This window comes from Rana temporaria, chromosome 3 (genome assembly GCF_905171775.1).
Source record: "Rana temporaria chromosome 3, aRanTem1.1, whole genome shotgun sequence".
Lineage (NCBI taxonomy): Eukaryota > Metazoa > Chordata > Amphibia > Anura > Ranidae > Rana > Rana temporaria.
Window position 1 is genome coordinate 223,097,327 of NC_053491.1, and position 24,776 is coordinate 223,122,102.

Consider the following 24,776-nt stretch of genomic DNA (forward strand, 5'->3'; position numbering starts at 1 on the left):
GCTTTATATATTTTCCCACAGATCCTATATTTGTAATATAGTAACATAAACTTGCTTTTGCCTTTCAGCTTCATCCATTATTTGTAGCAGGTCTTAAAAATTCCATTTGGTCACACCAGGAAACATTAAGACTGCCTTATAAAAAGAAAACACTTGAGAGATGAAAGACAGTGGTGTTACCCATCAACTTGTTTTGTCCAAATTCTCTAACTTGCACTAAAAAGTGACAACTATAATATAATGGGTTGCTCTGGCCAACAGCTGTACCTTCTTTTGCACTAACTTTGGTAAAGGAGAGTCAAAATATGTAGTTGTTCAGCGGCAACAGTCATAATCATACATTGGGGATGTTTTTGTTAAATTAATCAATTAATCAAGTAATCAAGTTTTCACTAAAACCTCTCATGGCTGCTTATAGCTGACATATCTGATGCACACTTCAGGTGCTGGAGGCTCCCACTGCTTGATCTCAGAAGTGTTGCTATTTGCATTGCAGAACGACGTACCGTATTTATCGGCGTATAACACGCACAGGCATATAACACGCACCCCAACTTTAAGCGGGAAGTTTCAGGAAAAAAACGTTCCACAGCCCCCTCCGCATAACACGCAGGCACAGTTTACCCTCTATTTTCAGGGTAAAAAAGTGAGTGTTATACGCCAATAAATACAGTACTTCCATCATCATGCAGATCAAATATCATACTTGCCATTATGGTTCCTGATCCCAAGAAACTGATCATCCTGCCCATGGACCTCATTTCATCCACCCACTTTCTGGGTGGGTGTACCCAAGCAATGCCTACTTTACAGGTTGGTCATGCCAAGATCCCACCTCTAAATATCTAGGGGGATGCTCATCATGCCCACTTTATGGGTTGATCCAGCCCAGACCCCACTTTTTAATTATCACTCATGGCCCCTGCAATTAATGTAAGGTTAAGTTTAATGCTGTGATCCTGTGACATGGACTGGGAGGCCTTGTACACACGAGCGAGAAACTCGACAGAATCCATCAAGAAACTTGGTGGGAGAGCTTTTTAGCCGAGGAAAATGGTCGTGTGTACGTTTTTCATCGAGGAAACTGTCGAGGAACTCGACGAGGAAAAAAGAGAACAAACTCTCTTTTTCCTCGACGGGAGTCTCAATTTCCTTGTCGTGTTCCTCGTCGAGCTGGTTTTCGACGAGAAACTCGAGCGTGTGTATGCTAAGAAACCCGCGCATGCTCAGAATAAATTATGAGACGGGAGTAAAAGTAGCATTTGTAATGGAGACAACACATTTTTCACGCTGTAACAGACTGAAAAGTGCAAATTGTCTGCGACCAAACTTGTACTTAACACGCAGTAACATGAGATTAGCAAAAGCAGCCCCAAGGGCTGTGCCAGTGGAATCGAACTTCCCCTGCCATTGTATGTGTTGTATGTCATCGCGTTTGAGAACGAGGAGATTTTGGGCCAGATCCACAAAGAACTGCCTATCTTTAGGCAGGCGTAGCGTATCTCAGATACACTACGCCGCCGTAACTTAGAGCGGAGGTTCCTTATCCAGAAATAATTTGTGCCGTAAGTAACGGCGGCGTAGTGTAAATGTGTCAGCGTAAGGGTGCGAAATTCAAATGACTAAGATGTGGGCGTGTTTTATGTTAATTCATCTTGAACCCACGTAAATGACGTTTTTTTTTTTAACACCGCATGCACCGTCCGTGGGGGTATCCTATTGCGCATGCTCGAAATCATGTCGCAAATAGTCAATGCTTTCGACGTGAACTTAATTTACGCAAAGCCCTATTTGCGAACGTTTTACGCAAACGACGTAAACAATGGAAAATTTTACGCTGTCCCGACGTCCATACCTAACATTGCGTACACCTCATAGAGGCAGGGGTAACGTTACGCCGAAAAAAGCCTTACGTAAACGACGTAGAAAAATGCGCCGGGCGGACGTACGTTTGAGAATCGGCGTATCTAGCTAATTTGCATACTCTACGCGGAAATCAACGGAAGCGCCACCTATCGCCCAGCGTAAATATGCACCTAAGATCCGACGGCATACTAAGACGTACGTCAGTTGGATCTAGCCCACATTCAGGCGTATCTTGTTTTGTGGACACAAAACAAAGATACAACGGCGCATCGTAGAACTTACGCGGCGTATCAATAGATACGCCGCCATAAGTTCTTTGTGGATCTGGCCCAATGTCTTGACAGTGTGTACGCAAAGCAAGCGTGTCGAGTTCCTCGACAAGCCTAACAAGGAACTCGTCGAGGAAAATGATGTGTCTTTTCCGACGAGTTGCTCGGTCGTGTGTACGAGGCCGGACACAGCATTTGTAGAACAGAGGGCCAAGATGTGGGATGTTCCTGGCAAATCTATGAATATCCACTTAAGCCCCGGACCTTTAGGCAGCTTAATGCCCAGGCCAGGTTTTGCGATTCGGCACTGCGTCGCTTTAACAGACAATTGCGCGGTCGTGCGACGTGGCTCCCAAACAAAATTGGCTTCCTTTTTTCCCCACAAATAGAGCTTTCTTTTGGCGGTACTTGATCACCTCTGCGGTTTTTATTTTTTGCGCTATAAACAAAAATAGAGCGACAATTGTGAAAAAAATTCAATATTTTTTACTTTTTGCTATAATAAATATCCCCCAAAAACATATATAAAAATGTTTTTTTTCCTCAGTTTAGGCCGATACGTATTCTTCTACCTATTTTTGGTAAAAAAAAAAAGTCGCAATAGGCATTTATCGATTGGTTTGCGCAAAATTTATAGCGTTTACAAAGTAGGGGATAGTTTTATTGCATTTTTATTAATTATTATTTTTTTACTGCTAATGGCGGCGATCAGCGATTTTTTTTCGTGACTGCGACATTATGGCGGACACTTCGGACAATTTTGACACATTTTTGGGACCATTGTCATTTTCACAGCAAAAAATGCATTTAAATTGCATTGTTTGTTGTGAAAATGACAGTTGCAGTTTGGGAGTTAACCACAGGGGGCGCTGTAGGAGTTAGTGTTCACTTAGTGTGTGTTTACAACTGTAGGGGGGTGTGGCTGTAGGACTGACGTCATCGATCGAGTCTCCCTACATAAGGGATCACTCGATCGATGCAGCGCCATAGTGAAGCACGGGGAAGACGTGTTTACATACGGCTCTCCCCGTTCTTCAGCTCCGGGGAGCGATCGCGACGGAGCGGCTATAAACGAATAGCCGCGCCGTCGTCCCGGATCGCTCCGCGCGGGAATCCGACCGCCGCATGTAGCGGGGGGGGTCCCGATCGGACCCCCCACCCGCTAGAAGGCAAGGACGTACATGTACGCCCATTTGCCTGTACGTGCCATTCTGTGGACGTACATTTACATGCGGCGGTCGGGAAGTGGATATAGATGAATATTTCTGCCCTTGTTCGCCTGGTTTGCAGTGGTCATGTCAGAGGAGCCTTCTGTACTGGAAGGAAACCTTGGCCATAAAATGTAACGACCATCCTGACCATCCCTTTTAAATTATATTTTTGTCTGTACAAACTGACTGAGGGATGGAAGAGAACCAAGGATTGCTGAACTGGTGTATTACCATTAATAAATTACTCCCTTTACTGTAACCTTGAGTCAGCTTTAAAAATGCCACTTAGGTCAATTTATAATTAAACTAACCACATTGAATTTCAGAAATACAACAAATTGGTTATCCTGTCTTGGGCAGCAGAACGGATTTACCTTAAGAGAGAATTAAACAAGTTTGCATTTTTTTTAATACTTTCAGTGACTCCTCATTTAAAACATCATCCTGCTTTCCAAAAAAAATGAAAAATACTTATGCAATTGAAAATTGATAAGACCAGTTAAGAAATCACCCCGTCCATGTTTTACTAAAGTCAATGAGGTTTGCCATATACTGTAAATATATACTTTGATTTACTAAAGGGAAATAGGCCGTGCACTTTGCAAGGGAATTTGCTCCACAGCTTAGTAAATGGGGGGGGGGGGGGATCTCCTGACTAATCTAATCACGTGTAAGCAAAAATGCATTTTTTTTTTTAACTTGCATGGGATTGGGTATTCTTTGCAAAGTGAAGCTTTACCTCATTTACTAAGGTATGGAGCAAATGCCCCAGTCTATTTCCCTTTAGTAAATCAACCTAACTGTGTATTTATAAGAGAGAATCTCATTGTTGTATCTCCTCAGTTCACTCTAAGCAATATGCTTGCACTACCTATAGGTGAAACTTGGAACTTCAGCCTGACCATTCAGATAAAAATGTTTTTTACAATTGCTAAAAAGAAGGGTTCAGAAGGTCCCTCCATGCTACTTCACCCATGAGTCAGAAGCAGGGGTGAAATCATCAAGGGTTGTAAATTCTCAAAAAGTAAAGACATAAATCAAAAGTTCAAAAATCACAAAATGGAAAACAATGATATCATCATGCCACACCCTGTCAGTATTATCCTTTTCAGGGTAAATCAAGAACACATACATTTTTACTGTATGTCAGGAAGCTTTGGAAATACAATATTATGCAATGACACAAGACCACAATTCTGTATTTAGTATAAGGAACCTGAGGTTGAGTACACAGGGCAGCCATGTATTAATGTGGATTTCATGTTTAGCTTTTCCTTTCTTCTGCCTTCAGTGAAGAATTGCAATTGATCCAGAAGGAGAAGAGAAAAGCCAGCAGGTAGGAGTCACAAGTCTCTCTAGGTCAACTAATACCCAGCATTTCCCTTTTCTCTGCAGTCTTCTAACTAGCCGACTGCATGCTTCAAGGAACTCTTTGAGGCTGGCGGTATTACTCCTTCTATAGCATACTTTGGACCAGAAACATAATAATAGTAATGCAGTAATAATGATTTTGTAAGGAAGGAAATGAATATTATTTCAATATGCAAATTGTACCTTGAGGTTTCATTTCCATGGACGTTTTTACAGCCACTTTTCTGAGCGTTTTTTTGCAGCTTAAAAACGGCTCCCCATGTTAGTCTATGGCCTCATGCCCACCATGACGTTTTTGAGCTGTAGATGGCTGAGCCGTTTTTAAGCTGCAAAAAAAAAACAGGACCAGTGCGTTCTGAAGCTCCAGCGTTAGAGCTGTAAAAACACCAGACGTTAAAAAACGCTCAAAAACGCTAAAAACCGCTACTGCAGCGTTTTTGAGCTCCAGCTCAAAAAATAAATAAAACAAATATAAAAAAAACATGGACAGGCGTTTTTAAGCTGTAAAAAAGGCTAAACAAAGTGGCTGTAAAAACGTCCATGGAAATGAAGCCTTACGCTTATCTTTACTCTTTTAATTGAGAACCATTCTTAGGTTAATATTAAAAATTGTATTTAAAAAAAATGCATACTGGAGATGCAATGAAAACATAACATAAAACATATGGTGATACTGCCCCTCCTTGCAGACTGAGGCCTTAGCAATTCAGCATGCATAGAAGGTTATTGATCGCTACACAGGTCAATTAGCAAGTTGCTTACACATGCAGACCTCATAAACTGTGTAGAATTAATGCATATATGCTGTTGTAGGTAAAAATGATTGCGTTAAATGCAGGCAGATGCAGCAAACAAGCAAACATATTACTCATGTGCTGTTTTTCACACTGCCAGATAACATAATAGTTAAAAAAAAAACCTGAGGTGAAAATGGAAGCATCTTTAATTGCTGAGAATGATTATTTTTATTCACTGATTTGTGCACAGTATTGTACAAGATGTAGGTCATCAATGAATTGCCTCATAGGGTGTAGCACCTAAATGTTTGTGTTTGTTTACTGTTCACACTATGGATGCCTTTTGCTTTTAGCGTGGCATGAGGAACAACTCCGAACTTAGTTTGCCTTTCAATGGTATTTAACTTACAGTCTACAGTGGAATTAAAGTGATTGTAAAGGCAGAAAGTTTTTTTTATCTTAATGCATTCTATGCATTAGGATAAAATGTGTTCTGTTTGTAACAGCCCCCCTTAGCCCCTCTAATACGATCTAGATCCAGCGATGTTGCACGAGAGACTCGACTGCCTGGGACTCCTCTCCTCAATGGCTGAGGCAGCAGTGTGGCGCCATTGGCTTGAACTGCTGTTAATCAAAGTCAGTGAGGCAATGAGGAGAGAGACGGGGTGGGGCCCAGCCATGGCTCCATGTCTTAATGGACATAGGGAGCTGTGACTCGGCCCAGGTGCCCCCATAGCAAGCTCCCTGCTGTGGAGGCACTCAACAGGAGGGAGACGCCAGGAGCACAAAAGAGGGACCCGAAAAAAGGAGGACTGGGGCTGCTCTGTGCAAAATCACTGTACAGAGCAGGTAAGTATAACATGTTTTGCTATTTTTAAGCAAAAAAAAAAAAACAAGACTTTAATATCACTTTATTTTTATTTTTTATTTAAACTTTATTTTATTTTAGGAATATATTTAGGTACATTACTGAATGCATAAACATTTTAAAATCTTACAAACATCCTATATTTATTTACCAAGATCTGATATTTTCGCCATTTTAACTTATTTTGGGCCCATCCGTTTCTATCATAGCTGCTCCTTTAGTATCACTTTAAGCCCAGAAGCAAAAAGTAATATATTATAGTTTACCAATCCAAAAAAAAATTGTACAAGCACAAGGATTTGCATGATTGTGTCATCACTGGCAAAGAAATAGATATCAACCCCGCACAGTGCAAAAGGAGGTATTCCCAAGGAGAGTCCTGCAAATGTTTTATGTATTATACTTGTACATTACTTAGCATGAATGCACCTGACATGTCAACTTTAGCTACAATTTACATTTTATATTTGAATACTATTCCAGCTTTGCTATAGAAATGCACATTGTAAAGGATCTTGCATACTTCTTTAACACGGCCCTGTTATACTGTTATGTAGGCTCATTAGTATTGCAGGGGTGTTTGCTTGCAAACTAAACCACACCAATCAATCTATAAGACCAGCATATCAAGACACATAACTCAACTCACAGACTAATCTTTCCTGACTCAGTACCAGCATATTCCAGAGAGATTTATATCACATAATTCTAACCATACCATAGTACTTGTGTAACCGCCATAGGGGATGGAGGGAAGATAAACTTTTTAGCCCTTTGTAAGCTCCACTCAGATTTACTTTTTCTATTCTTTTCAATGATGCAATTATGTGCACGTGTTGCTTTGCACTATATTTGTAAAGTGCAGATTCAATTCAAACTTCCAGAATAGTAAACATTTTTGTCTGTCACAAAGGTGCTCTGAAGTTATCTGCTTCATTTACACATACCACATTGACATCACAAATGTGGTTAAAAAAATAGATGGCTTTTAACCCATTGGTGTCTATTAGCTTCACTGGTTAAATAGAGTAGATGGCTCTTCGCCCTATTGGTGTCTATTAGCCCCATTGGTTAAATAAAATACATGGCTTTTAGCACATTGGTGTCTATTATACCTACTGGTTAAATAAAATAGATACGGTATCTTTTAGCTCAATTGGTATCTATTAGCCCCATTGGTTAAATAAAATAGATGACTTATAGCCCCATCTGTGTCTATCAGCCCCATCGGTTAAAAAAATTAGATGGCTTTTAGCCCATTGGTGTCAGCTAGCCCATTAGTTTAACCACTTTAGTTCCCACAAATAGAGATTTCTTTTGGTGGTATTTGATCACTGCTGGATTTTTATTTTTTGTGCAAAAAAAATAAAAAAAGACAACATTTTGAGAAAAAATAAGTTTTTCTTTGTTTCTGTTATAACATTTTGTAGAATATGACAGGCACTAAAAAGGCTGCACAGACAGGCACTGATAAGGTGGCACTGATTGGCACTTATGAGGTGGCACTGATGGGCACTAATAGGTATCACTGATATGCAGCACTGATGGGCACTCATAGGCAGCACTGATGGGCAATCATAGGTGGCACTGATTGGCACTCATAGGCGGCATTGATGGGCACTCATGGGTGGCACTGATGGATACTTATGGGTGGCACTGATAGGGGGGCACTGATGAGCACAGATGGGCACTGATAGGTGGCACTGATAGATGGCACTGATCTGACATTATGTATGAATGGTGTCAGTCAGTGCCCATTTGTGGGCACTGATTGGCATATATTGGGCATGTGCGTGGTATCTCTGGTGGCCATGGGGAACGTACCTTACCATCCACATGTTGTGGGCTTCCCTGGTGGTCCTGGCGGCATCACTGGTGGTCCAGTGTGGGCATCCATGGGGGGTCTGCGCTGATAAACAATCAGCGCAGACCCCCCCTGTCAGGAGAGCAGCTGATTGGCTCTCCTCTACTGGTGTCTGTCAGACACAAGTGAGAAAAAGCTGATCAACGCCTCCTCCTGTTTCAATCGTGATCAGCCGTGATTGGACCTTCAGAGGCTCTTTACTGAGATCAGTGTAGCGGCGTGTCCGACTGACACGCCGCTTCAACGATCCCACGGGCCGTGTGCCGGCAGTTATCCAGCTGAATGTCATATGACGCCCAGTCATGATAACTGAACCACTTTTCGGCCATTATTCTGCTATAGGCCGGGCGGGAAGTGGTTAAAATAAAATAGATGGCTTTGAGCCCATTGGTGTCTATCAGTCTCATTGGTTAAATAAAATAGATGTCTTTTAGCCCATTGGTGTCTATTATATCCACTGGTTTAATAAAATAGATGTCTTTTAGCCCATTGGTGTCTATTATATCCACTGGTTTAATAAAATAGATGTCTTTTAGCGCATTGGTGTCTATTATATCCACTGGTTTAATAAAATAGATGTCTTTTAGCCCATTGGTGTCTATTATATCCACTAGTTATATAAAATAGATGTCTTTTAGCCTCATAGGTATCTAGCCCCATTTGTTAAATAAAATAGACAACTTAAAGCCCCATCCCTGTCTATTAGCCCCATTGGTTAAATAAAGTAGATGGCTTTTAGCCCATTGGTGTCTATTAGCCCCATTGGTTCAATAAAATAGATGATTTATAGCCCATTGGTGTCTATTAGCCCCATTCGTTTAAAATAAAAAGATGGCTTTTAGCCCAATGGTATCTATCAGCCCCATTGGTTAAATAAAATAGTTAGCGTTTAGTCCAGTGGTGTCTAATAACCCCACCAGGTTAAAAATAAATCAGATGGCTTTTAGCTTGTTAATACAACTTTTAGCCCCATTGGTGTCTGTTAGCCCTATTAAATAAATACATAGATATTATGGTGCAACCTTTAGTTTTATGTATCTATTTTCAATATGGGATGGAAGTGTATCACCGGTGACTGCAGACCTTTTATCTCTATTTTCAATATGTATGCTATTTTTCAGAAAATCCGATTTTTAGAGTTGATATACAGTAAATAAATGAGCAATGCCATGTGATATTTTTCTTTAGTTTCAAGCAATACTTCTGAAAATGTAGGTAATCAAGAATTGCAAAGAAAGTTCAACATATAGCAATAATTAGCATAATGACATAAAAATTACATTTGCACTAAGGTATCAGAATCTAAAATTTGGTAAGGAAATTGTCACAGTGACATATACTGAAATCTAAAGTGCTAACTGAAAAGATAATTGAGCCACTTTGCCACAGGGCTGATAAGAACAACTAAACACCCGGCATGAAATGTCTGATATAATACATGTTAAGCATGTGAAACACTGGCACACAAATAACAGATATGCAGTAACTGCTAGTAGTTATACAATTGTTACTGTACAGTAACAGGGAGCTATATGTATGAATATATGTCAAAAAAAAAATCATAGTCCATAGAAATCAGGTTATTTTGTTCATGACAGGTCAGAAAATTGAAAGATGTATCTTAAAATACATCTAAATGCCAAAAAAAACAATAATTTTAATGTAATGCAGCTTACTTGTGTTAAGATGTGGTGGCTGCATTAATCTGTTTTAATTTTTGCCAATAACACACTTCTTTTCATAGGGTGACAATGCTTGCTCACACTACTGTATCTGGACAACAGAATAAAGAGAGAACTATGGAACTACTCATCCATTCTCCATTCCATTGATAGGCATGATTTTGTAGTCCTCCGGCCTCGTACACATGACCGTTTTCCTCGACAGAATCCATCAAGAAACTTGGTGGGAGATTTTTTTTGCCGAGGAAAACGGTCGTGTGTATGTTTTTCATGGAGAAAACTGTCGAGGAACTCGACGAGAAAAAAAGAGAACAAGTTCTCTTTTTCCTCGACGGGAGTCTCAATTTCCTTGTCGTGTTCCTCGTCGGGCTGGTTTTTGAAGAGAAACACGTTTGTGTGTATGCTTAGAAACCCGCACATGCTCAGAATAAAGTATGAGACGGGAGCGCACCTTCGGTAAAAGTAGCGTTTGTAATGGAGATAGCACATTCGTCACGCTGTAACAGACTGAAAAGCGCGAATCGTCTCTCACCAAACTTTTACTTAACACGCAGTAACATGAGATTAGCAAAAGCAGCCCCAAGGGTTGTGCCAGTGGAATCGAACTTCCCCTGCCGTTGTATGTGTTGTACGTCACCGCGTTTGAGAACGAGGAGATTTTGTCTTGACAGTGTGTACGCAAAGGAAGCTTGTCAAGTTTCTCCACAAGCCTGACAAGGAACTCGTCGAGGAAAGCGATGTTTCATTTACGACGAGTTCCTCGGTCCTGTGTACGAGGCCTCAGAGATAGCTGAGAACAATGTAATGGATAATAGTCAGCATGAGAAGTTATCAGCTCAAAAGATTTCTGGCAAGGTCAATAGGTATTTTTTTTTAAAGCAGTAGTAAACTCAACAATATTTGTAAAATTAGACCCAGTGTTATACCTTGTGCTAGACTAGTATGCCCCTGATAATAGCACATTATGGCAGACGTACCTATCAAATGCAGCTCGCCAGCCCTGTGCTCTGTCAATGCGCCCCCTGGTCCCAGACACATTCCATCTTCAACCAGTCATCCTTCCAGTTTCTGTCTCGCTGCATTCACACCTAGGCGTAGGCAATAGCGTCGTTTTCCGGCGGTTTTTTTAGGCGTTTTTTTCGCGCGTATTCATGCTAATATGCGCGTTTGTATACAGCGTTGTCCGACGTTTTTGTACTTAGACGTTTTTTTTTTAGCCAATAGGAAAAACTATCATCTTTTCATCACTTGTTGCTATGTTGGTAGATTTTTTTAATCTTCTGCATGGGCGACAAGTTCTATTGACAAAACGCCCGTAGCAAACGCTTGTTGTCGCGCAATACGCGCGTATCTGGCGTTTTACATTGATTTCAATGGAAAACCAAAAACGCTCAAATACGCGCATATCGCGCGTATTGCGCGACAAAAAAGGGTCCGGAACTTCTTTTGACTACAGGCGATGCGCGTTAGGCGCATCAGCGTGCAGATGTGAACCATCCCCATTGACTAACATTGTATTTTGTCCCTCTGGCGTTTGTTCGCGTCGCGCTACATGCGACAAAACGCGAAGGTGTGAATGGGGTCTTAGGCCATATGAATGGCTGAGCTGCGGTGACGTCACGCTTGTGCATGCACACAAAAGTCACATCACCATGGCACAGTGAGGATGCCGTAAAAATGATTACATTATCGCTGACAGACTAAAATAGGCATTTATAACAGAAGAGAGCTCAAGGGTTTCTTCTGTTAAAAAAAAAAAAAAACCCTACCTGTCAGTGTTTTTTTTTTTTAAAGTGACTTCAATACCACTTTAACTTATCAAGCAGAGATAACAAATTACTTTCAATGGTAAATGTAACAGACCAAAATGGACCAAAATGGATTAAAGGAGACATTTCATCTTTAAGGCACTTTCATGTATAAAGCTTTCTGTCCTCAATTTGATGTATAAAAAAGTAAATTTTTCTGAATTCATCTATCAGCAGAAGCATTTTTCAGTGATATTCTGTTCTACACAAGCATGAAACAGAGAGGTAAATTGATTTCTTCTGTTATTAAAATGAGGATATTTACATATATTTTGATCATAAAATCATGTTTTACTACTTTAGTATCTTACTGATTTTAATTTGTGAGTAATTGTACACCATTTTTAAATAGTAACTATATCATTGCATTTTTTAGTGAACATAATTGTTCACTTATTAGTGTAATGCTTTACTTACAGTCATGTGTTAAATTTTATATTTTTTGCTGTATTTCCATTATTGGAAATTAGTATATACTCACACAAGGGTGTATGTGTATATCAAATACAGTGCCATAATTAGCACTTGAAGAGGTGAGAAATCTCAGACATATACAGAGTGTGATGTTTTAGACCTCTTGCACACAGGAGCCCAAAGCAAGCCAAACTCTGGTGTATTTCTCATGGCCGAAAAGCCCAGGTTCTGGGTACAGTCTCCTATAGACATGAATAGATAGATGTGTGTGGCTGTATTTGGTGTATAGTGGTGCTAACACGACGAGTATAACATGTATGAAAAAAATCTAATTTTCTTTTTAATATACGTGTATACCAGAGTACAGCGGCGCACAGCCGCTCATGCCTATTGGCAACTAGGTCCACTAGGCAGGGGAAATACACCAGAATTTACATTTCCAGGTTCAGGCACCTGTGCACAAGAAGCCTTGCTTATAGACTTGTATTGAGAGCAGAAAAAAGCTTACACATTCAAAGATGGTCAAATTGGCCTGATTGGCTCAGTGGCCTTCCATAGGGCATTCAGGACTCTTATTAGTCCACTGCTTTTTTATGCCTGCAAGGCTATCTCCCTGAAATGGAAGTCAAGAGAGGCTCCTACTCTGAACTTCTGGAAAACCCTTGTTAATTACCGTATATACTCGAGTATGAGTATATACGGTGCTGAGATTTTCAGCACATTTTTTTTGTGCTGAAAATGCCCACTCGTCTTATACTCGAGTCACCTTTTTGCGCCTGATCTCCCAATCTTTGGGGACCCAGTTTGTTGTCCGGGGGACCTACGGCCGGGGAGCACCGATTTTTTAAAGCCGGGCACCCCTTCCATAGACTCCTATGTTAAACGGTAATTTCTCATGTGATTTTTGGGGACCCGGTACCGGCCGGTCGTAGGTCCCCTGGACCCGGAACTTGGCACACATGTAGTCCCATTTCTCCTCTACAAGTGTGCAAAGTTTGTTGTCTGGGGAACCTACTGCTGTGGAGCACCAATTTTTCAAATCCGGGCACCCCTTCCATAGACTCCTATGTTAAATATCAGTCTAGCCATGGACATAGTAAGGCATGGGCATAGTGAGGCATGGGCACAAATTTTTGCTGTCGGAAATTCCGACAGAAAAAGTCCGATGGAGCCTACACATAGTCGGAATTTCTGACCAAAAGCTCACATCAAAATTTTCTTGTCGGAATTTTCGATCGTGTGAACACGCCATTTGGGTGTGTACTTTTTCCTATGGTGCACAGTAGTGGTTGGCAGTGATGTTGCGAGTCACTACCAGGGTGGGTGGTTATGACACATCTTTTCTAGTATGGAGTCATATTGGAACGCGGTTATTGTAGACGGTGTCAATGTTTCTCCTCCTTTTATTATTATGGTTCTTTGCTGCTTACTCCTTCATTTAGTGCTAAGTGGAGTTTAGTTTTACAAGTTATATTGTTTTGTTCTGTCAAGCCCGGGAATGCCCAGAGACTCTGTTTTATATTATATTACCCTTTATACCCAATAAAAAGATAAAAATAAAAATAAAATATGGTAAAATGACTACAATCAATTGCAGATACAGTAAAACTTTGGTTTGAGAGCGTTTTTGCAAGACAAGCAAAATGTTTTAATAAATTTTGCCTTGATATACAAGCGATGTCTTGATATAGTAGCGTTATGTCACAACTGAGTATAAAAAAGAAGAGAGGAGCCTCTAAGTGTAGCAATATGACTACATTTAATGCAACTTATTGCTACACTTAGAGGCGCCTCTCTTCTCTTTTATACCCTGTAAAAAAATGCTTTGATATACAAGTGCTTTGGATTACAAGCATGTTTCTGGAACAAATTATGCTTGCAAACCAAGGTTTTACTGTACAGCTCGGCTTTGTCTCTAAGATCTTTTGCCTGGCTGAGACAACAATCATTTAGAGCTGAACGCCATGTAAACGTACAAGATACAAATTAATGCAGCTCTGTAAACATTAATATATCCTTAAATGTATTTTTTGTTGTAGTCCTTGTACAGCAGAACTTAGAGAGGGGGAGGGAGAAGCAGCACAAAGGACCAATAATATGTGTTGACATGTGAAGAGCATGCTGATAGGAAGTGAGAGCTGAGTGACAGAGACAGAGAGTGACACTGTCCAGTCACCTGGTGAGGGTGGGGGAGGAGACTTGTAAATGAAGGTGAAACCTCAACAGAGAATGATCAGCCCTCCCATGCACCACATGCACCACAATGTTGTACCATGTGGCATAGCTGTATAAACCTTAGGAGTGGATGGATAGGAATACAAATGTGTTGGCAGGTAAAACAACTTTCATATTTAAAGTGTTACTAAACCCACAACAGTCAAATCTGTCTGTACAGTATATGCAGCATAGCTTGCTTGTTATTCTCACGGTGGAACTTAAGGGGTTAATCCTCTGCATTGTGTAAAAAGGCTGTTTTATCCTGTACGCACAGATCCTCCCCCTCCTGCACTGTCTATCTGGGAAAGGCCAGCAAACACAGGCAGGGTAGCCGACCTGCACATGCTCAGTTGTGTCTTTTATGCTGTTGAAACCATTTACTTGTTCTCAGAGCTAGCCAGGTCATATTATATTGGCATCACACATGTGGGCGTGTATACAGGCTGAAGTGGAAATCTCCTCCTACCTAAACTCTCAGCACTGGAGAAACTGGGCAGTTTATCACTGACATTGGTATACAGATCAGATCAGCCAAAAAGGTATATAGTGGCAGTATTTTAATGTGAAAAGAAGATTTATAAGCTGTGGGCACTGTGGGGGGCAGATGAACTATTTTCACTATTGGGTTTAGTAACACTTTAACTTTATTATCAACGGCTGAATATTTAGAGCTGAATGTGTAGAGAGACTTGAACACCAATGTGAAATTGTAAATAACAGGTATTCTTGTAATGCTTTATTTAAGAAATACACGCTGTACACCTCTCCTGGAACTTCTGAACAGGGCCTTGGCTATGCTGACTACATCTTCATAGGTGTGGTGTACTTGGGTCCTATGTTCCATCTGCCTCAGGGCTCCTCCTCACCTAGATTATATATGGGACCTGACTTACCCATGACATCACTACAAGAAGGACTTTTCTAAAAGGGGAACTATCACTCACCCTAAAAACAAGTATATACCATTCAATCCAGCATACTGCCGACATGTACAGTATGCTGTTTTTTTTTTGGTTTACATACCGTAGTATAGGTATTTTCCCCCCGGCTTCCGGGTAGTGAATCCCGCGGGAGTGGGCGTTCCTATTCAGAGACTAAGTGCGCGTCACCAGTTTCCGAAAGAAGCCGAACGTCGAGTCAGCTCTATACGGCGCTATACGGCGCCTGCGCAGCGACTTTTGGCTTTTTTCGGAAACTGGTGACGCACCTTTTGCGCCGGGGGTGAAGCTTTTGCCATACGTCAATCACTTAATCACTCAATCACTACCCGGAAGCCGGGGGGAAAATACCTATACTACGGTATGTAAACCGGAAAAAAAAAAAACAGCATACTGTACATGTTGGCAGTATGCTGGATTGAATGGTATATACTTGTTTTTAGGATGACCCTCCTCTTTAATTGTAATGCCTCGTACAAACATCCGGACTTTCCGAGAAAAAAAGTGCGACAGGTTTTTTTTCTCGGAAAGTCCGGCCGTGGGTAGCCTTCATCTGACTTTTTTTGTCAGAAGTCCGACGGACCTTAGATAGAGAACTTGTTCTCTTTCTTTCCGTCGGACTTCCGACGGACTCGCGGCGGACTTTTGCACGGTCAAAAGTCTGCCCGTGTGTACGAGGCATAACTCTTCCTTTTACCATACTATTTTAGGCCAAAATCACCTAGTGGCAGACTAGCAAACTACACCTGTTGCAGGGTGGCCCAATTCACCTGAAAGTTTTCTTGAAGATAGGATCCTAGTGGTGTTTTCTTTGCAATCTAACATTCTGCAACACAATATTTGGATTAGCTTGGACTAGTTCTGCTCTCTATACGGTTTTAAGTTGGGGATTTCAGTGTACAATGGTCATCAAGGTGAGTCCGTATTGTTCCTGGGTCAGGCCTATAACCAAAACTCTCTCACACACTTTATCACAGGGCGCTATACGGCGCCTGCGCAGTCAGCTCTACACGGAGGGCGCAGGCACCGTATAGCGCCGACTCGCAGCTTGGCTATTTACGGAAAACTGGTGACACGCCTTGTGCGACATGGGAACTTTTTCACAACACGTCAATCATCTAACCCAGGCACAGGAACGCCCAGTCCTGCGGGAATCAGAACCCGGAAGCCGGGGAGAAAATCACACTATATCGGTATGTACGGCAAAAAAAAAAAAAGACCTGCATACTGTAAATGTCGTTCGTATGCTGGATGTAATGTTAGAATTTTTTTTTTTTAGGGTGAACCCCCGCTTTAAGGTAAAGGAAGCTATTTAGGAAAACATTTTTTTACCTTTACAATCCCTTTAATGTTATATGACCTAAGATTTCAGTCTTGTCAGAAACTTATGTTATTAAAGTATCAGCTATATTGACCCACAGAGATAGGCAAATGAGACCAAATACTTATAAAATACAGAATTACAGTTTTATTTACATTTTCTATTTTATTGCAAGAATATACTTATTAATTATTTTAAGATTCCCAGCCAAACTTCCATCTATCCTAATTCATTTTGTAGGACAAAAAAGGGAAGAATTAAGGAAAGAATTGGGGACCTGAGAAATGGATGATATACCATACACAGTGTGACGACACATGACAGATTGCAGAAAAGCATCGGGAAAAAGCACAGCCTTGTTCTGTGTATCTAATTCATCCATCAAAGCATCGGGAAAAAAAAAAACTTTTATCCTCTATGCCATCCTGCTTTGCCCTTTGTCTTCCTGGTATACAAATATGTTTGAATTACATATGAGATGGATGAAATCCTTGAAAACGTGTAAAGCTTGAGAGCATTTTCTCTTCTATGGCTGTTCTTGACCTACATGTCCCACACAATATTGTACAGTTGCTATTATGTCTTTATTGAAAAGGTGCAGCGACATCTGGTCTGATGCCAGTTATCAGTACTTCATCTCAAGGCTTACATGTACAAAGCAAAAGCATAATGCATTATCCGCCTAACATTTCAAGAATGCTATTTAGATGAGCAAATGTGAAACAACAATATGGATAAAAAGGACCAGATGGAAGATTTAGAGGTCACGAGACATATTGCCTTGGCATATCAACACATTACAGACAGGAAGGAAGCTGCTCATTTTGGGAGGAATCCCCTTTCTTGCAGCATCACCACGGAGCTTCAAGCTATATATTAGGAGGTACAATTTGTTGTTACCTCTTTTTAAGCCAGATACTGACCTTAAAAGTCTATATATATATATATTAAAAAGACAACGGGACACGTTCTCCAATGCAATCAATTTACTGATAATGCAATGTTACTGCACAATTACGAGCCTACCACGCTCTTCCTCAGGCTTTGTGCAACATTCTGCAACAAACATCATACCTTTATACCAGCACCCCAGAGTGTAACCTCACAGGTGTATCCCATAATCAACCCTCCATAGGCTTGATCGACTCTAATCCATACAGGACTAATGCAAACATAAAGGCTCCATGCACACTGAAGCTGATAAAAGCTATAAAAAAACACCAGTAGCTTTGCAGGGAGCCTTTCAACGTTTATCGTTTTTGCAATAGCTTTAATCAGCGTTTTTGAGTGTAGCTTTTTCCTTTTTATTTTACTTTTTTTGCTGGTGCCAGTGTTTGAGCGTTTTTCTGCGTTTTCTGTGTTTTTGAGCGTTTTTCTGCGTTGTTCTGCGTTTTTGAGCGTTTTTCTGTGTTTTGCGTTTTTTCTCACCGAAAAACGCCACTTTGAACGCAAATTTGGGGCGTTCAGAAAGAAGCCAATAAACTCCAAAGCTCATTAACACTAAAAAACGCCCAGGTGTGCATTGACACATAGGCTAACATAGAGTTCAGTTTATGGGCTTTAAAAAAAAAAAGCCAAAACGCCAATAGACTGCAGTTTATCAGCTTCAGTGTGCATGGAGCCTTAGAACTCAATCACTTCTACTGCCCATCCCATGCTAGGTGAGTTTTTTATTGAATATTGGTGGATTATTGAGAGCCCACCCTGACACGGCTCCAAATAATAGAGGATAAGAGGAAGTAACCCACCCTATTTTTGTATTTGTATATATATATATATATATATATATATATATAGATATAGATATAGAGATATATATATATATATATATATATATATATATATATATATATATTCTACAAAGCACATGGCCCATACAGGTAGAGCTTTCTCTGCTAACAATTTGCAAACTTTTTATTCTATGGAATAGTTTGTTCCCAGTGATCGCCCAAGTCGTTCCGTTATGTGATATTGATGAGAAGCACAGGTTTTCTAATAAATCTGTCATTAGAATGCTGATTATTCTTTCTTGTTAAAAAAAAAGAATGCTGATTATTCAAAGGCTTGATTGTGCTGTGATTTACAAGGACGCGCACATCAATAACCTCGCTCCCCTCACCTCTCCAGTAAACTGCAATGATGTAATCTGCAATGTCTGCGTCACATGAAAACAATTCCATGTGTACCCTACTGAATGCTCCGTCCCCTACAGTCTAATCCTGGGAACATATACACAACACCACTGGATATACATGACATCTGTCCTCTCCATCCCTTTTCTCAGAGCTGTCTACAGGCTGTAAAAGGTGTCTGTGGCTACCGTTCACATCACAACGGTAGAATATATTGAAGCTATGCGGTTTTGCTACAGTTCAATATTCCAATGCAAGCACAAAAGACATCAATCTATTAGACGCATGCTGCATTATTAAAAAGCAAAGTAAACCCAGTGAAGGTCATTACACATTCACATAAAGGGAAACTGAAAAAGTGTGCAAATAGTATTGTAAAAGCAAATGAACTGGTATTTTTTTGATTGATCACCAGACAGAATGATGTTTTACGCTTCCCACAGATGTAATACTACCTTGTTGGGTTAAATTCAGTAGGACGTCTGATGATGGTATAGCAAACCAGTGGGAGTCTGCACATCTCACAGGGATTATATTTCTGGGCTTCTAAGCATGCAGGATAATAGAGTCCACTCCAAAGAGCTAAATGATGAAGGTCAAAGAGAGAAGAGGGAAAAAAAATAATACACTGCAGCAAAGCTCATTTCATTCCTTGCCGGCACTCACCATAGGAGCGGAAAATCCACACGGAAAAAAACAAGGAGCTGTCCCTTCTATTTCTTCAGGACAAATAGCATCTGCAACCATGTCAGGACGATGCAGGGTGACTTGGCTTACACAGGCTGCATAGCTTCACTTAGGTAAACCCCATCCTGTAGTTACTCTCCTACTATCAGAGCTTCACACAAAGCCCCCCCCTCAGCTCAATGAATATGATGAAGCTCTAGTAAAAGGTGTCATCTTCACAGGCTTGCTAGACAAGGAAGAAAGGAAATAACAGGAATTCTCTGCCATGTGCCTAAGCTACTCTTTAAGATACCATCAGTATTCTCAGGCTGTCCCTGGAAACATCCAATCAAGAAGAAGTTAGCAGTGTCAGCATGACGCTGGACCAAAAAAAAAAAAAAGTGACTGCAGAGCATCAAAGCTGGCTTTACCTTCTATCCCTGCACACTGCCTTCTGTACCATGCACACAAATTGTCTTAGTGCTACATCAATGTCTCCCCGGGAACTGTCATTAAGACGTAGATTCATTGTGGTGTCCACAACATACATCCTAGTATATGAGGACATGGGTCAAAGGTGATGGTTTCTTGGTTCTGCAATAGATGCTGGATAATGCTGCATTGACTGCAGTGTAGAGGAAGCAGCAGCAGCAGCATAATGACTGTCCCTACAGCTGTAGACACACCATAACACATGTGAGTTGCTTTACGGCAGGGGTTGCATGTGATCTGCATTATTTCTTTCTGCTCTGATAATTTACCTCTTTCAAAACAAAATGTACTTGCGCTCAGTATTCCGAGTCGAAAGAGTTTTTCTTTTTTTTCCCAAAGGTAGGAAATCTGGGTCATTTCATAAATATTCACACAGGTGCAGTAAACAATTCTGAAATTTTTCAAAGTTGTCAGCAACATCTAAGGATACATTGCTGCTTAGCTGGTAATTCTTTTCAGGTTTACGTTTAGCGCTGTGACCTTGCTGTGCCAAGGTCGTAGGTTCAATTTCCACCAGAGTTTTCTCTCTGTAAAGTTTTAATGTGGGCTTACGCCAAGTTGTTTTAAAGGCATTTTTTTTTATTAAAATAATAAACTTGTTATACTCACCTGCTTTGTGCAATGGTGTTGCACAGAGCCATCCCAAACCTCCTCTTGTTAGGGTCACCCTCTGGCAATCCTCATCTGTGTCTGTCCCTTTAGCAAGCACTTGCTATGGCGACAGACATGTGCGCTTGATCATGAGTCAGGCTGTGTGCGTCCATTGATTCATCTATTATCTGTGTTTATTTTCTGTGCAATAATATTATTCAATTATTATTTTTTCTTTTAATAAGCATAATAACAGTGTATACATAAGTGGTATCACTTTTAGTGATACAGAGGTTTGAGGCCGCGTACACACCATCGGAAAAAAATGGACCGAAGTTCAGTTTCATCGGTCCAAACCGTCCGTGTGTACGCCCCATCGGCCTTTTGTCCTTCGGACAAAAGTTAGAGAACTTGCTTTAAAATCGACCCGATGGACCCCTGACCGATAGGTTCAAACCGATGGTTAGTACACAAAAGCATTGGTTCAAAACCCGCGCATGCTCAGAATCAAGTCGACACATGCTTGGAAGCATTGAACTTCGTTTTTTTCAGCACGTCGTGTGTTTTACGTCACCGCGTTCTGACCCGGTCGGTTTTTGGAACCATGGTGTGTACGCACATCAGACCATCAGTCTGCTTCAGCGGTGAACCGATGAAAACGGTCCGTCGGACCATTCTCATCGGATGGATCCACCGTGTGTACGCGGCCTGAGACATGGCGGAGCAAACGTCACTATACTAGCCATGTTTGGACCATATACGTTAGCTGACATTGAGTGTCATGTTGAAGAGAAGGAGCAAAGTCTGCCCTCACTCCCCGATACCCCTATTTGGATCATCCTTTTTCTGGGACGCAGGGCCGATCACCACTCCGCAAAGCTTTATCTGACATCAATGTTTGTAAATTATAGATGAGAAGTATAATCCACCGTGTAACATAATTGTAACAAACGCGGGCAATTGCTCGTGAAAAAACAACAATAAAGGTTAAAGATAAGTAGATGAGGAAGAGAAATAAGAAAGGGGGCAGAAGGTCTAGTGTATCCTAACGGAATTCTGAGTTGGGCTTGAACGCCCTATGAGAGATTCAAAGGTGTGTGTATAATCAGCCCATGGTTCCCAAGTGGCTTCAAACTTCCTAACTGTGTCCTATAGGATGCTGACCATATTCTCATGGGCCATGATCCATGAAATATTTTGTTTCGTCATGGCAAAAGAGACAAAGGGTCGATAATCAGTTTAGCCCCAAGAAAAATTAAGTGGATTAATCGCCCTGTATTCTTAGATGCCTTTTCAATAGGAAATTTTATTAACTGTGTGTAGCTCTTTTGTGACTTTAATTCCAGTAATTTTGCGTATCATGGCGAATATTATGTTCCATAAGCATCTTAATTTGTGACACTCCCACCAGATGTGAAGCATGGAGCCCATATGTGTGCAGTTTTGGAAGCAAAGTGGGGAGGCTGTAGGATAAAATTGGGTTAGTCTCGTAGGTACCAAGTAACATCAAGTTAGTACTTTGAGGCTTGCTTCGATCAGTGAAAAATGTAGGATTCCTCAGTAGGCCCTAAAGGTCGCGGCATACCATTCTTCTATGTGCCATTCTTGTGAGAGGTCCTTTTCCCATTCTGTAATGTAGCTGGGTTTAGAGTTGACCTTGGCGAGTGACTCGTAGATCACTGATATTCCTCCTCCCTGCTCCATGGCTTTTCAATTATTTTTTGTCCCATACTTTGTTCTTTTATTTAAAGCAGTAGTAATCTCCACCAGAAAATGAAAGAAAACATGCAGTGTTATGCAATAATGTCCTAGTTTGTGCTGCAGGCTTACCTGTCAAACAGAGCCCTCCAGCACTGCACTGTTACTGCCCTTGTTGGTCCCGGGTGCTTCTATCTTCACCTGGTCTTCCTCCTGGGGTCTGTCTCCTCGGCTGCTTGAATGACCAGGCCACAATGATGTCATTCCCATACATGTGCAAGCGCATCACATCACCACGGCACATAATGGGTGCCGTAAATGTGGTCTGAGATGCTCATGTGCGGCTCAGATCACAATAATTCTGACAGGCAGGTGGAGGCATTTATGACAAATGAGACTTCTAGGGTCTCTTCTGCTGTCAAAAACCCACCTGTCACTGTTTTTTTTGGGGGGGGATTTAGTTCACCAGTGATATTAAAAACTTTTTTTGTTTAAAAATAACAAACATACTATACTTACCTGCTTTGTGCTGCAATGGTTTTGCACATAGCAGCCCGGATCCTCTTCTTCTTGGGTCCCTCTTCGGTGCTCCTGGACCCTCCCTCCTGCTGAGTGCCCCCACTGCTCTGTGTGTCCATTCAGACACAGAGCTTCGGCTCAGCACCACCCCCTCTGTCTCCTCATTAGTTAACTGACTTTAATTGACCGCAGTGGGAGCCAATGCTGTGTCCAATGCTGGGAGTCAATCAGGAGGGAGAGTCCCAAACCGCCGAGGCTCTCGTGCAACATCGATGGATGGAGGTCAGCATTAGGGGGGCTGCTGCACAGAGAAGACATATAATGCATTAACCACGTTAAAGCGGGAGTTCACCCAAAAAAAATGTTTTAACATTAGATTGATGCTCATTACTTACCGTTTTAGAGAGCGATCTTCTCCGCCGCTTCCAGGTATGGTCTTCGGGACTGGGCGTTCCTATTTGATTGACAGGCTTCCGACGGTCGCATACATCGCGTCACGAGTAGCCGAAAGAAGCCGAACGTCGGTGCGGCTCTATACGGCGCCTGCGCACCGACGTTCGGCTACTTTTGGAAAATCATGACGCGATGTATGCGACCGTCGGAAGCCTGTCAATCAAATAGGAACACCCAGTCCCGCAGCCCATACCCGGATGCGGCGGAGAAGATCGCTCTCTAAAACGGTAAGTACTGCTTTGATTTAAAAAAAACTACCCGATTCCCCTTGACAAAACGAGCCTCAATCTAATGTTAAAAATTTACTTTTTGGGTGAACCTCCACTTTAAGTCTCTACAACTTACTTAACGATCATGTTAATGTACAATGAGCTAATCATTTTGATGGGGGTTTCTTGAGATATAGAAACTCTTTTAAGGGTTCATCCATGGCACAAATGTTCAAGAAAGGCTGCTCTATTAGGTATTATGTGTGCGCCTGTCTGACAAAATGGTATAAGCTCCTTAAAGGACAGGAACTCCTTTTAAATGCTGCATAAATAATTAAATACAAAAAAGGTGTTATATTGGAATGGCAGGAAAAAAACTGCTGTATGTGAAGGTATACCTTCCAAGAGGTTTATACACCCCTGCCACAATGCACAGCCAGGACTCATTCTGATGCTTACTGCTTTAGCTTAATTGCTTCTTGAGTCACCTCTCTGCTGAAAGTACAAAGGCGATGATGCCAATTCCTTGTCCAGTGAGTAGGTTAGAGATGGAGTGATGACTCTGAAAGCTGCATTGCTGAATAAGGAAATAATTGAGTCACCTTCCCGGCTTTGCAGTGTGGCAGATAATAAGAGATAAGAAAGGAAAGAATATGTGTGGTCATCACTTCTACTTAGCAGCACTAGGGTCATCGGTTCAAATCCCATCCACGGCACTGGGGACTGATGTGAATGTACAATATATATGTAAAGTGCTGTGTAAATTGGCGGCGCCGTATAAATACCTGTAATAATAATAAAATATGAATCAGCTACATATTTAGCTCTCCTGTTTGTTAGACAGTTAGTTATTTTAACGGTCCCATGTGGCTGCTTTGTGCTTTGTGATGGCACAAAAATGGATTATTGGGTCATAGCTTTGAGAACACACTCATTTTGCAGACACAACCAGACTACCCTCAAGCTAAACAGTCAGAGGAGCATAGTACAATATCCTACAAGTTGGCAGACATGGAGAACACGGGGCCAGCACTGACTTATTAAATTGAAACAATAACAAACAGAACAGGTTTTCTTACATTTCCTAGTATAGATCATTCATTACTATCAACACCAAAATAACAGGACTGGCTTTTAACTGGAATAAATCAAAATGATGACATGTTTTCCCAAGAAGACTTTAATGTGTCAGTGGGACAATACTGAATAGCAGTGCTGAGAGGGCAACACAATGAAGGCCTCAGCAGAGCAGCTAATAGGTAAATATATGCCAATACACAGGTGTAGAGGGAGGGCACCCACTAAGGTCAACTGAAGCTGAAGTGTAGGTATGAATTTTATTATATAGTTACATTGGTCAAGTTTGGACCAGTGTAAGTATGCATAACAAATACCTGAGCAATCCCTGGGGAAACTTCAAATCACTGTAGCTGCTGGTACTACAGTGATA

General features: G+C 41.2%; 1 protein-coding gene across 2 annotated transcripts in view; it reads right to left on the reverse strand.

The window, feature by feature from the left end:
* The window catches only part of ANO4 (anoctamin 4), a 282,473-nt gene that overhangs the window by 190,559 nt on the left and 67,138 nt on the right, over window positions 1–24,776 (reverse strand). Inside the window, exon 1 of one of the 2 annotated variants that reach the window (XM_040344322.1) lies at window positions 19,365–19,727. The exons of the other annotated variant lie outside the window; for it this stretch is intronic. The gene's annotated coding sequence lies outside the window, so the exon portion shown is untranslated. Of the gene's footprint in view, window positions 1–19,364; window positions 19,728–24,776 lie in introns of those variants that run through there. 2 annotated transcript variants of the gene reach the window in all.